The 14258-nt window shown below is 41.3% G+C and overlaps 3 long non-coding RNA genes and 1 other non-coding gene across 5 annotated transcripts; 3 read left to right on the forward strand and 1 right to left on the reverse strand.

Moving 5' to 3' along the window:
• The first annotated feature begins 14 nt into the window (after nt 1–14).
• On the forward strand, nt 15–1239 carry lncRNA:CR44930 (long non-coding RNA:CR44930). The gene has a single exon (NR_125087.1). It is a non-coding gene; the product is annotated as a long non-coding RNA:CR44930 (long non-coding RNA).
• A 340-nt stretch (nt 1240–1579) lies between these two features.
• On the forward strand, nt 1580–14258 carry lncRNA:CR42721 (long non-coding RNA::CR42721). 2 transcript variants are annotated; one of them, NR_037752.2, is made up of 3 exons: nt 1580–1806; nt 13775–13814; nt 13894–14258. It is a non-coding gene; the product is annotated as a long non-coding RNA::CR42721 (long non-coding RNA). The 2 variants fall into 2 exon arrangements; NR_048332.1 differs by lacking the exons at nt 13775–13814; nt 13894–14258 and adding an exon at nt 10379–12012.
• Nucleotides 10863–10981, forward strand: mir-993 (mir-993 stem loop). The gene has a single exon (NR_048333.1). It is a non-coding gene; the product is annotated as a mir-993 precursor RNA (primary transcript).
• On the reverse strand, nt 12647–13482 carry lncRNA:CR43435 (long non-coding RNA:CR43435). Its single transcript, NR_048335.1, has one exon. It is a non-coding gene; the product is annotated as a long non-coding RNA:CR43435 (long non-coding RNA).

Consider the following 14258-nt stretch of genomic DNA (forward strand, 5'->3'; position numbering starts at 1 on the left):
TGGATGCCACTTTCCAAACCCTAAATAACAGATCTTTCAAGATCTTCTTCCTTAAAGCTGCCATCTGAGTCCGCAAGGTCCCACCTTGACACCAAAAACAGCATGTAACCTCCATTCTGAGCTGGTATTCCAACGGTTAACGCTGCCGAAGTCATTTGCCAAAAAGTTAACCGAGCCCGCTCAAAGTGCCACAGCGTTTAACTCTTCAATCATGGTTAAAAAATGGCAGTCAGTTGTTCACCTCTTGACGTAAACACTCACATGGTCAAAATGCGGAGTGGGTTGTGTGGCGAAAAGTGAACCCGAATGTAAGTTGTTCATTGTAATTGAGAAAAATGCGAGGCATTTGTAAGGCGGTCCAACGAGCTGGGTCTGCCACTGGTACATGAACTATTCGGGAGCTTGTGCGGGGATCCAGTCCAGAGTGCCCAAAGGACTCCATTATGGCCGGAGCACATTAGTTTAACTAAATCCCCAACCCGGCTCATCGCTCACTAAAATCAACACTTGCTAATGACTTAATTGTTTCCATTAGAAACCCGTTGCTGGAATACATTTGGCAAATTTTTCATCCTCGCTCCTGGCTCCTTTTTTCACATGTCCTGCTGGCTTCCCTTCCTGCGGACACCCCTCGAAATGAATCCTGGCTAAATGTCTGTCTTTATTGTAATTGGTATTGTTGCTGCTACTCGCACGCATTCGAGCCTGAAGTCCAGGGACAACACGTGCGTCCTCGTCTGAAACTCCCAGCCCCGCATCCGACCTCCCATTCCGTCGTCCTTTGGCCAGGACATCATTTCATTGTCTGCCGGGGCCGGAGGTTGAGGCCTCTGCGGCAGGAGCAGAGCAACATGGACGTCGACGTGACTTTTATTGATTTTCGGACCAAAACCTCCCCTGAGAGAGAGTCGGCAAAAGTCGATTGGAACGCCAGACGTGAGACTCTGGCCAGTTTAGGGGTGGAAATCGGGTTTTTCCTTGCCGCCACCCTGCCGCAGAAAATGGCAACAGTAAGGCCTGGCTAAGGAGCCCGACAAAGGCTTCAAAGAGAGCCCACTTCAGTTCCACCTCCACCAGAGAATTCCAGCCTGATGGAGGCGGATGTGAAGCCAGAGTTAACGCCTGCGCAGTTCCGTCAAATGGTTACCTTAGGACCAGTGATGACATCCTAGAAGCTTTTCGGCATCCTCTGACCTTAAAATACTATAAAGATATTGATAAAATATAATGTTATAAGCGAAATAAAATATATTATAATATATATATATATATATATATACATATATATATATTCTAATATAATTATAATATTATTATAATATATATAATAATTATTATTATAATTATAATAATATAATAATAAATAATTAGAAAACCTTGTTAGAAAGAAACCATTTATTAAAAATGTTGTCGAACTTTTTAAACTTACGAACCTACACATATTCAGCAAATAAAACTAAAAGAATGTCATCACTGCTTCCGACTTGCACTTTTATTGGATGCTGTTACTGGAACCTGGAATCAGAATCCGCCGACAATCTCTGGATTCCAAAACGAACCGCCTCCACAGACGGACGGTCATTCGGCTGGGATCTTTTGGCCAGGATGCAGTGGCCCAGATTCCGCGGCTCCAGCGCCCATTTTCCAACTGTTTCCACATCCTCAACGACGAACGCGGTTGTAAACAAAGGCCGTGGTGTTGGTTTTACGAGTTGATGATGGCTGGTGATGATGATGCTCGGCTCTGTGACTCAAGGAGCTGTCATCGCAATAAAACGCGGGCAGCGGCACGTGAAATTCGATTGGGTGAGTATCTCGTTGAAGATTTGACAAAGCCACCAAATTGTTTGCTGAAGTGAAATAAGATTTTGGTGTTTTAAGACTGTGTTTATAGTGGGGAGTGCTTGAAAAATATCATAAAATGTTTGCTAATTTGAAAAAATTTGATCAGCCATTGACTTGGATTAGAAGAACTCCAAATCATTTATGAAAAAGTTAGTTTGAGTTGAGTGAATATCGACTACATTGTCAAGTACAGGCTTTTTGGCAACTGTGTATTTGGCATGTCGCCAGAAATGCAAGCCTTAAATGTATCTGGTAATTTGCCAAGAACGAGTTATGTGATCCATTCTGTTCTTGGCTTATCTGTAAAAACCATTTACTTTGATGAATAACTACTATTGCTTCATGTTTTAAATTGTTAATATAAGCTACCTACACACTTGGTAGCATAATCAAAATCCTTCTCGGTAAATCATTAAAGTTAAGTCCATTTAGCTTTTAAATATTTATCAAACTTTCGGATTAGTTACTTGATTAGAATTCTCAGGTTTCACACGTTTTGAGTTCCACCCTAGCAGAACTATATACCTAGACACTAAACAATTTCAGACCTATCATAATTAAAATATTTATATCCGTAAAGGGAATCTCTAGATTCGATGAACGTGTTAAACAGTATCGAAAGTAGTTTCATCTATTATGCACGCGACGATAATCACTAGCCGAGTCTCCCTACCATTTCCGTCTATCCCTTTTAATTATGGGAGTTATCAGCACAAGGACGAGATGTTAAAATACTTACAGATCCCTCAAAAGAAATTCGTATAATGTTTTGACATTTTCTCTATATTCCAAAATATGTCTTTTATAAAAATCCACTCATGGTAATAAAATTAATTATATGATTCAAGATGGTATTATATTTTAATAATACATAAAGTTTGTAACAAACTTAGTAAATAAATAAATGAACTGATATTTCATTCCAATATTTTCATTAAAATAAAAGACAAATTGTTGGAAATGAAAAATATATAAAATTGTATGAGCCAGTTTACATTATATTTATTTTATTGTTTCGAGCTTCAAAAATGCACAAGCATTTCATCTAATTAACGTCAGCTGCTTAATTTCCCTCCAACCGATCAAAAGATCCCTGGTCAAGCAGTTTTGCAAACGAAATTCACCACATACTGCTTGCATCGACAACTGCTTGTCTGCCGTAGCGCGCCATGTTCAAACGAGATCCATTTTATTGCCATCTGAAGATGGTTACTGCACAAATTTACATATTATGATGGGGCTCTCAAAAAGAGCTTGTAATATGGGTGGAGAAGATGCAAATGAATGAGGGCCACACCCCCAATCAGATAATTATGAGCATGTTCGCAGAGCGCGCCATAAGTAATTGCATTGTAATTAATGCTGGCACGCCGCTCTCTGTTTGCAAAAGATAAATTAGTAAATGAATTATCGCTGGCAATAGTGGGGCATTAATTGAAGACTCGCGCGCTTGATTTATGAGTCCCGCGCAATTTATGGACGAATGCATAACCATTTTCCCCAATATCCGTTAACATGCGGCAAGCGACGGAGATGCACGAGTGGAAAATGGAAAATGGCAAATGCAAATGGGAAAAACTGTGCCATAAATAATAATTTAAATATTTCATGGTCCGGGCATAAAAACGAATTAGCCTCGCGCTGCCTTAAAGCCAAATATTTACAATGGCGACAGAATGAAAGTCAGTACGCAGATAATAAAATATAGATGTCACAGTGGGAGTTTTGTTATTGAGTCGGTTCTAGAATTTATATTGTTTATCACAAGCAAATTAATATTTCTCATCTAGTATAACTAGTGTCATAGCATCTTGCTCAAAACATATAATGGCCCAATTTCCAGGTTATTTTTGGCAGTGTAGTAAATGTGAGTGACAAGATTGCATACATACATCGGTCGCGCGGGAAACGGAAGGGGCCTTGGTGGGATTTCGGTTTGCTTGTTTGTTGCCTGTCATTAATCCTTTCATGCGAAGACAAATGCAAACTGCTTTGTTCCCGCCCTCGCCTCCCAGCCACGCCCCCTGGGATCCTGCAGCTGCGGTTGCGGTTCGTGCTCAAATAATAAATTTAACTAATTGCCCGAGCGATTGGCCAAACAAACCAAGCCAAGTGCACAAAAGGAACAAGCTCAATTTACGATTTGCATTACCGAAAAGTGTGCGTCTCTCTCCGAATTTGGCATCCTTTAATCTCCTTAAATGGCAAAACTTGGATCGGAAACTTTCGAAGAGGGGCGTGGTCAGTGTCAAAGCCAGGCGGAAGCCGGAAATGGATTGGTCGAGTTCTTCGAACGGCTTAACTTGGGAGCTTATGGAGTCTGCTATTGACGATTCATTGACACCCGAATTAATCGAGGGCATGCAGTTGGTTAGTTGCTAGCTGATATGAACTTGATAAATTTGAACAACTCTTTAATCAGGAATCAGAATTTTAATCAGAAACTTATTTGCCAGATTAGGATTAAGATCTTCAAGAGCTCATTTTATACTCCAATAGATAACACAATATAATAATAATAATATTAAAAATAATTATAACTTCTTTCAATATTGTTTAATGAAGGCAACATCTCATGAAATTAGCTTATGTTTGCTTGGGCAATGTCATTGTTTAAGTCCGCCTTAAAGAGTTTAATCCATATGTAACTCTTTATGACGAAAAAGCGAGTGGCACCCAACGATTTCGAGGCAGTATGAGGTGCGGATTTGGTGACCAGGATGGCGCCGCACCGCAAAGGGCTTAAATGGACCCTTTTTTACGGATATCCATGCTGGCCTTGCGCCAAAAATGTGTAACGCATTTCGCATTCGAATGCGCCGGAATGTTTTTTGTGTCCCACGTTGGGCCGCATCTGGTGGATTCGTTGCGGGCCACGCCCGTAAAAAAGGGGCGCCCGCTCGATGCGCCGTTTTAATATTTCGACCAATTTAGATAACTGTTTCCATTTGCAATTAAAATGCAAAATGCAGATACAGATACGGGAGAAGCTCACGAATGCAGATGCAAACGGGGCGCGTCTGGCCGTTAAAAATTTCTGTGCCCAAACTGAAATTAAAACTTTTCCTTGACGGCCGCGTTGGGCGTGGCCAGGGGGGCGTGGTCGTGCGGCAGATAACTGTCGGCACTTATCTCAGCCAACTTCGATATCACGTTCGCTTCTGGTCGTCCCCTTTTGTGAAAATTAAAAACGAAATAAAATTAAAATAAAAAGGGACGGACACAGCCTGGAAAAATGAACAAAAAGACAAAGAGCGAAGCCAGCGGCGCATTTGCATGTTAAAAGTTTTCGCACTGCTGGCACTTTATTCGCCATCGCCAACCAGTGATACTGCTGATGTGTTCCGTGGTTTGGTGGTTCCTTTTCTTTTGGCGCTTTCTGGCGGAAGTTCTGGGCCACCGCTTTTTTTGGCAGAATGGCGAACGGGCCAACAGTATGGGGTTTTCGGCCAGGAAGGGGAAGCCAGCAGAAGCTTTTGGATTTCTGTGTGTGTGTGCCTTCAAAAATATTTATGTTTTTGACATTTAATTTATGTTTTTGCTGCAGCTCACTTAAGTGCTCGATGACAAAATGAGCCAGAGGAAAATGAGTGGTCTTTGATAGGGCTAAAATTCTGCGAGCTATAGTCGAAAATAAATTACAGTGGGTCAGTACGGCACCCAGTTCTATTATTTATATGTAAATATCGGAGTTTCGTTTATATTTGTTTGACATATAAAGTTAAAAAATGACCTTTAATGTTGCCCAGTTCTTTATACAGGTACTTGTAAATTATATTGATTGAAGAACACTACCTATTTTTTAAAGAATGTATTTGAGTAATGCCTTTTTCTTTCAATTCATTTACTTTTTCAAATGCCTTTAAGTGCTACTCATTTATATTTCCCAGTCGCTGTTACAACAGATTGTGTTAACAAACACTTGGCCCCGAATAATTTTCCAGCTATGATTATAATAAATTCATGTTTTGCCTGAATGGAATGCCATTCATATTCATTTATACTTTCCGCCAACTATGTACCTTCTTGCACAATCTGCCGCATAGCTTGAGAAAGATTTTGCAGCAATTTTGATGGTGGAATCTGTCTGTTGTTTGTTGCCAAAAAGCCAAAATCCGATGTGAAATGATGAGCAATTTATCTGCGCGGAATCTGGAAGAATCTGCTGTGTAATGAATGTCCCAGATAGGGTGCTCCGTCCCCCGACTCATCCTTGGGATTTCCCAGACCTTTCCGTATATCCGGTGAGATCCGGTGATATACCGGGTGGGTGGCCAAGTGGGCGACTGATGGCGCGCATTATTTGGTTTAAGGGGTTTTCATTATAACATGCATCGCACGCCGCGCTCGTCTTTATCGCTATCGCTTGGCAACATCGAGCTGCTGGAACCCGTGTATCTATATCTATCAGCAAAAAACACACACTGCGGCAAGGACACATCCCACATCCCACACCCTGCACCGACCAACACCCACCGCCCCTTTTTTCCAGCAGCCACGCCCACACCCGGAGATGAGATTCATGGTTTGGGTTGGCAAAGGCAGCATCATGGGTTACATTAAAATGTTGCCATCCAGGCAACCGACTCCGCCGACAAACATCAGCAACCTCCTCCTGCTGGTGGTGCCCCTTCTACCAACCTCCCCCGCCCCTGCGCACAAAGCCCCCTCTGCACGCCCCTGACTTTTACCAGGGGGTATAAATAAACTGCCGCAATCGCCAGCATCATCGTCGCATCTGCAATTGCGTATTTGCGAGCAGGGGCGGAACGGTCGGAATTTACTGTCTGAATTGGGCCCAGCCAGAAGGAGTCTTCTAGCTCTGCAGTTGATGCCGCCCATAACTTTTACTCCGCAGGACCCCCAGCCAGGATCTGGGTCCTTAAATCCGCTCTCAGCCTGCTCCTGAACACGAATTGGCATCTGCTAAAGGTTCTCGCTTCTGTATCATTCATTTCTGTATCTCTTTGCACCGGAAATTAGTCGGGCTCAGAACTATTTGCAGCTGAATATTTTGTTTTCGTTCCTATATTTTAATATTTAGTGGCGTAAAAATTACAATAATTTATACTTTATACTTGCTTGTATTCCCTGGCAAAAGTGAAAATGCGCATAGGTATTCAAAGTCCTACTCCTGAACAAGAGATTGAGGAATGAACCTGTGTGTATATTTATTTTCTCTTATGTGTATCAATATTCAACGCCAGGAGGAAGAGGTGTGTCTGGAATTTCCACTTGTGATGCTTTCCTGCGCCACTTTCTCCCATCTGCCCTTTGTTCCATTCAAGCTTTAGTCTGACTTTGGTCTAACCCGAGGCTAGTCGCATAAAATTTGCATATAATTTCAGTATATTTTGTATACTTTTTGCTGTTTCTATTTTATTTGCTGTTGGCGCATTTCTATTTTATGTGCTCAGCTTGTTTTGGAAATTCTTGCGGAACGGAATGGGGGCGTGACGCCTCGAATATTGTAAATATTTGTTGAGAAATGGTAATGGTGGGAACCGGAATATTGTGGACTCAATAAAGCAGTCTTGAGATAAAACAGCATCATACGAATACAGGTAGAAATTATAAAAATTATTTTGATTGCATCAATATATTTGTAAATCTAAAATATTAAGTATGCATAATGTTTTTAATATTCTTTTGAAATATCCCATCACGGATACTCGATATCTGTAAATCTCGTAGGTTTTCCCTGTTTTAATGTATAAATCCACAATGAGCACAGCCTTATCAGTCTGCCAACCGTTTAATTTAAGTATCTTTTATATGCACCAATTACAAATCTCCAATTCCCCCGACTAATTAATTGTTTAATGCACTCCCGCTCGTGTTCCACTCCATTCGATGCATTCGTCTGGACTTTTGCAGTGCGTTTTCCAAAATGGCCGTTTGCATAAATGCGGCACACACGCACGGGATAATGGCTAATGGGGTGGCATTTGGCCAAAAGGGCATGCAGGGGTTAAGGTTCGTGGGGAAGGCGAGTCGGAGATTTTAATTACCTTTTGAATTTATGCTAATTCATATTTGAGTATGTAGTCGGCGCATCTGGCAAATGTGGCCTCTGCGCCATGTATCCGTATCTGTGCTTGCCCGTCCACAGAATGTATCTTTATTTGCGCGAGTGCCACGCGAAATGTCCGCTTACAATGTGCATCACCAAGTGGCACCATCAAATCGGGCATGCAATTATGCCTGTTTAATTTTACCCAAATTTATGCGCGAATTCTTGCTACAAGTTTGCAACAGCCAGGGAAACTTTGGCCATGCCACACGCAGCGCGACCTTAAACATTTTACTCTCGTAAAAGCTTCAGATTGGGGCTTTCGGGGGGTTTCTGGGGGAGATTTGGTCGGAGAACTCTTGAGATCACGCTGCTGCTGAAATTACTTTTGCATCCGGTGCATTTCGGTGCGAAATGCCCCACAAGGTCCGTTCACAAACCTCAAAGCGTGAGTTTCATGGCGAATTTTTACAGTCGCCTTCCGATGAAGCCATTTTCCTTTCGGCCCCCCGAAAACTACCGAGTATAGTAGCACGGGCTGAGGCTCTCGGCTAAGTGAAAATGTGAGCTAGCGGAAGCACAGCTGGATGCTGGAAAAGCGGGAGAAGCAAACATCAAATGCGAGTGCTCAGTGCAGCGCACAAATTGAAAACAAATGGCACAGGCCCTGCACAGAATTATTTTGCCTCGTTTTCCTTCGTTTTTTATGCCTCACCAAATTCCTCGCTCGAATTTCAACGCTCTTTCTTGGCCAGGCTTTTATTAAGTACTTTTTTTTTGGCACGTTCCGCACCATGCTTCTATGGAAAATTAAACGGCGGAACTGTAAAAATTCGGGAGCAATTCTCAAGGAACAAGCAAGAAAATATCGTTAAATATTGAAATACTGTAATTGGTAAATTTTAGGTAATGATCTTTAGAGTTATCTATCTACTTCACCACAAAGTCATGGAATCTGCCAGTCAGCGTCTTTAACTATCAGACTAAAACTGATATATAACATACCAATAACCTTATTTTTAATATTTTTAAAGTTACTTTGCTTTCATTTCACTTAAGTGCACCACCTTTTGGGCACCCCAGTCAGTCCGTTGATATTAGTTCATATTGCGGCCTTTTTTGCCTGCGTCGAAACGCGCCCATTAGAGAGGTACGTGGTCCAAACCGCTTTGGCCATAACTCACAGCGAATGACCTTCTGGTGCAGTCGAAAAAAGCCGGAAAGGGTCAGAGGACGAAGTGCGGGGCCGAACGGAATGTGTATAAGGGATGGGAACTGGCAGACCTTTTAATTCCAGTACAAGGATGCAACACCACCGAAAAAACAGAGAACGAAGGAAAGAAATATGAGGACCGGGAAGAAGTGGGTAAGGATTCCGAGCTCGTTGGGCATTTTAACCGATTGCCGGGCCATGATAAATCGTGGAACTAATTTAATTAAAGTTTACGACAACTCAGGCCAAGTCCCTGACTTCTTGGCAGCAATGCAATGCCACTGCAGACTGCAGTTGCAGATACATTGCACGATAAAGGGATTCAATTATGGAAATACACATTTTATGCAGGTGAATTCTACGAGAACGACTAATAAAATGGGAAATCGTAAAGTTAAAAGAGCAATTTTCTACACCGATAAAAGAGCAGAGAATGAAAGCATTTAAATATTCTAAATTTGAATAGCTGATTGTATGTTTTTTATCTTTAGAGAGATGCGTTAAATGCAAAGTGGACTTTGAATAAAATATGTTGTTTCAATGAAAATAAAACGGATCGGAATGTTCCAAATGAAATAACAAAGTTGCATAGTTAAGTAAATATTAATTAAAGTGGGTCGAGAACTGCAAGCAGCTGCAACGCCCCAAGAATTTATATTAAATTGGTTTGTCTACATCCGCAATGCACCCAAGACCGAAAATGCCATCTCACGGGAGATATCATAAAGTGTATGCCTTTCAGCTGGCTGTGATTTATGCGCCGAGGTTGCAATTAATGAAACTAACTATCGTGTATGTTGTAATCTGAATCTGAAAACAATTTGGCCAGGACATTCCATTGTCCTTCCATTAATTTATGGTGTTGCGGCGGACACATGTGAGCAAACGGCTTTTAGCTGCCTGTTTTTAATGCTGCGCACAGTGGCAACGGCAAAAAGGGACATAATTAACGCAAATACATATGTTTTTATGAGGAATATGCATCAGATAGTAGATTATATAGACTCGCAGTTCTGTTATTGTTATGGTGGGGCCAAAGCCAAAGCACATTATGCACACTTCGCCCGTCGTCATAAATAAACGCAATTTTGCTGTAAATTACAGATTAAAATGCTAGCTAAAATGGAGCAGGGCGTGGCAAGCGGAAGTTTGGGCCGCCCTGGATCTGAAGACATAAATAACAAGTTCATTTTCATTTAATTGCACATTTGCGCACACAAAATCGTAAATTGCAGGGCCAGCGTAGATACGAATTCGAAATTATGATTTCTGCTTATAAAGTTTGTGCAAACCTTTCCTCCTTCCAGGACGCACGGCCGTAAGGACGCCAGTGAAGCCCCACAATATCCTGGAACGGGTTAAGAATGCAAACAAATTTAAATATTAAATGCGATGCGAGCGGTGGACAAAGGTAACTATTCAGAGGTGAATGTTGCTGCTCGGCAGTGGGTTTGTTTGGTGTCCTTCCAGGGCGACAGGACATCTGCTCGACTGCCCACGTCCAGAACCGCGCAGAAGTAACCAAATCGCCCGACGACCAACGACCAACTTTTGGCCCAAGTACACTTGGCTGTCTGCCGTTTTGCTGGCTTCTGTTTCTGTGCGCGAAGTTTGTCGTGTTTTTCCAAATTGTTATTTTACTTTTTCTACAAAATTTCTCAACGCCCCGAAGGCAGATATGCTGCCAAAAGTTTTCCTCCACCATATTTATGGCAGTTCTTCTTACTTCCCCGTTCACCACGGAATGGCTGCTTCCGGCTATCTCGCCCGCCGGATGGGATCTCCAATTGTAACGCTCCCGTGACCTACCCTGTAGTTCCGGGCTTTTGTTTAAATGGCGTTCGGCACATTGTCGGACTGCTGGCTCGATTATCAGAAGCTCGTCTCTACAGGTATCTCACAGGGTAGAAAGAAACCTCAATATGAGTGAACTGAAGTAACTGAAAATGAGACTTCTTTTATAAAACTTCTTTTATTTTACTCCCGATACTGATATCTTTTCGATGAAGATGAAGTGTAAGTGTAATTGAAAAACTTTCAAACTAAAATTTTAGAAAATCATATTTTTAAAGCCTTAACTTTCAATGATTTTGTGATTTTTAGAAACCATGCTTTTAGTAGACGCACGAGTTCAGTTCTCGTTTACTTTCCACATCACCACCCATTAACACTTTACATGATTTTTCACCCCATTTTTGGCAGAACTTCAACATTAGCTTTCAGCGTCTCTGATTTTCCTTTTTATGCCGCAGAAATACAAAAGCGAAGGGCATGGATTGCGAGGCAAGGGAAAAGACATCAAACCCCAAAGCAAATACCAGACATAAACAAGGCAAACACCATGCGGCGTATACTTAATATCAGGCGCAAACGAGCAGGACCAGTACCAGGACCCACCTATAAACGTCATCATAACCCAGCAAACAACGGGGACGCGGAAATGAGGAAAAAAAACACCACGTCAGGCCCATCGAAATCATTATTTATGTAGGAAAACGTGGCGAGCTGACCCAGCTCCTTTCGGAATTTTCTCTCTCTTCCTGACAGCATCTGCAGACAATAGCTTCGGCGTGTTTGTATATGCGGTTTCACTTCCTCTGCGAGTCGTGTTGTGATTTTCGCCTCTGATTTTCCACCGTTTTCCAGCACTTTACGGGGGAATTTGGCTAAGTGAAGCGCAACTTTTACGTGGGCCTGAATTATTAATAAACGTTAAAAGGCAACGCCAATTGCTGAGCCAGCGCTCAGACACCAGCAGCATTTTCCCTTCGATTTCCACAGGTATTTGAAGGTGTTCTTCCGCTAGTTCTCTGGTTTCCCGTACCGTAGTTGAGTTGATGTTTTATGTGCTAAGTAGTTGGTAAGTCACCTGCGACAAGTTGGCTGAAAGCTTAATGCTTCCTTGGCGTTTTTTCTTCCTCATCTGGTTTTTCTTACAGTCTTTCCACTTTCGAAGAAACAACTTTGATATCATTTGTCATCGCTCTGTTGGCCAAAAGAATTTCAAAGCTTTGCGATGAATTGCTAGTTTATTACTTATTACTTTAACGCCAGTTATTTCGTCAGCAGTCTGAGATATAAATGGCCTGGTGGAGAAGTGCATATAAAAATTCATTTTAAAAGCCTATTCTAAGCAATATGTATCTTAAAATATTTTCGTTTGAGGTCTGTAAATTAGGACGAGCACTGACATTTGCAATTCGCATTGACCAGGTATATGAAAGCATCCTATACACGAGATAGAATATATATAATATATTTGAGTTGGCCCATAGCTCCAGCAATGTGATATTGCCCCCAGGAATGAGTCTAAATAAAAGGAAATATTTATACACTCAGTAAAATCTCAACAAAAGTTCTAAATTTCTTATGTAAGCTGGCTAAATTAAGTGTGACATTAATTAAAACATCGAGCTCCTATCGCGTACAACTATCTCAGTAAATGGAGTGGAAAATAAATGTGTTTATCTGAACACAAAGTCACATTTTGCTTTATTTCTGATATTTTTGATTTAAAGCTTAAACTTAAATCGAATTAGCTTTGCCAACGAATGCCAGAGACCGAGCGATATAAAACTGCCTCACGTCTCATCAAGGATGCCAGGATGAAAGTTGCTTTTATGGCAGCTGTTGTCCTTGGGGAGGAATGACAGGGTTCGAGTGCTGGCAAAATAACGAAAATGAAAGAATGCGATTTATTTTCGCATTGACAATCGTTTGATTTTCGCTGCGTTTCCCCATTTTACGATCCAGCGTGTGGGTGGCTTGCAAAGTGCGGATGGCTTCTGTTTTTTCTCAGATCTTGTTGCTTTTATTGAGTTGGCTATTTCTTTGTCATTTGAACTGTTGTTGTTCGCTTGTTGCCATTCCTTGTTTTACCCGCTTTGCAATGTCCTTTGTTTTTTCGCCTTTGTTGAGTTTTCCGCTGCAGTCGATGGGTGGAGGGAGGAAAGTGGGTGGGAGTTGTGGGACCCTCGTAAAGTGATTCGCACATATAATTGCTTTTGTTGTGGAACTCCTCACGGCGCCGTTCACCCCCTTTTTCGCGTTCAACACCCACAGCCATTTCACCAGCGCGTTGAAATCATTCGTCAGGATTTATGCGAATGAGCGACAGTTTTTGCCATTTGTCTGCAGTGCCAGCAGCGCAGGAGCGAAAGGACAACGGCAGAGGCAGTCGGGAAAATTCAGATGGGAAAACCAGGGAAAGGGGCGTAACGGGCGGCGAAGCTAACGTAAGCGATGAATGATGGTGTATCCGTATCTTCGCGCTGAAGTATTTTTGTATTTGGTGCGCTGCGCGACAAACAATTGCTGAATATATTTTCCGCGTTTAGTTCCTTCCTGGATCTCTATACAGAGAACAGAAAATTTTAAGGCAATAAATGTTTTTTTTTAATATCTATGCAATCCAAATAAGCAACGATTTCTATGTAATATACGAAATATTTTCTGACATTATAGAAAGACATTTTCGATTAAGATTAGTATATTATAAAGTGTGAAAATGTTATAAAGAGGTATGACATTTTCTGACATTATAGAAAGACATTTTCGATTAAGATTAGTATATTATAAAGTGTGAAAATGTTATAAAGAGGTATGACATGTATTCCAATTTTTTATGAATATAGGAATAAATATAATTGCAAATATTGCTTGGCATTAATAAGACTTTGTAACTTATTTAATATATTTTTCAGTGTACTTATCCTGCGCCTCTTCCTTCTCCTCCTCCTCAAGGTTGTCCGTCCTTTATTTCTTTCTCTGCTTCGACACTGTCCATTTTATTAATTCGTTTTATTTTGCTTCGCGTGACAAGTTGACATAAATGGACAAATTGAGCTTTTAAATTTGTCCCAGGATGGACTAGCACGGCAACAGTAAAAGAAGGGAGCCGAGTCTGCGGAGGACCACCGTTCAGGACGATAGCCAGTCAAATAGATACAAATTGTTTTGCAAACAAAATTGATTACCCGCACCAGCAAGAGCGGGGTTCAAAATATTTATTGGATTAACATAAACTGAATGCCTGGATTTATGACTTCGGAATCGGATTCCACTCTGAATTTTGTCGCATCTGGCCTTGTTCATTATTTCAGTCAGTCCAATCGAATTCGCTGGATACTGTATATTTTAAGGTTTTTAATTGTGAATGTTATAAAACTATTCCAATAAATCACAGCA

This window comes from Drosophila melanogaster, chromosome 3R (genome assembly GCF_000001215.4).
Source record: "Drosophila melanogaster chromosome 3R".
NCBI classification, from domain to species: Eukaryota; Metazoa; Arthropoda; class Insecta; order Diptera; family Drosophilidae; genus Drosophila; species Drosophila melanogaster.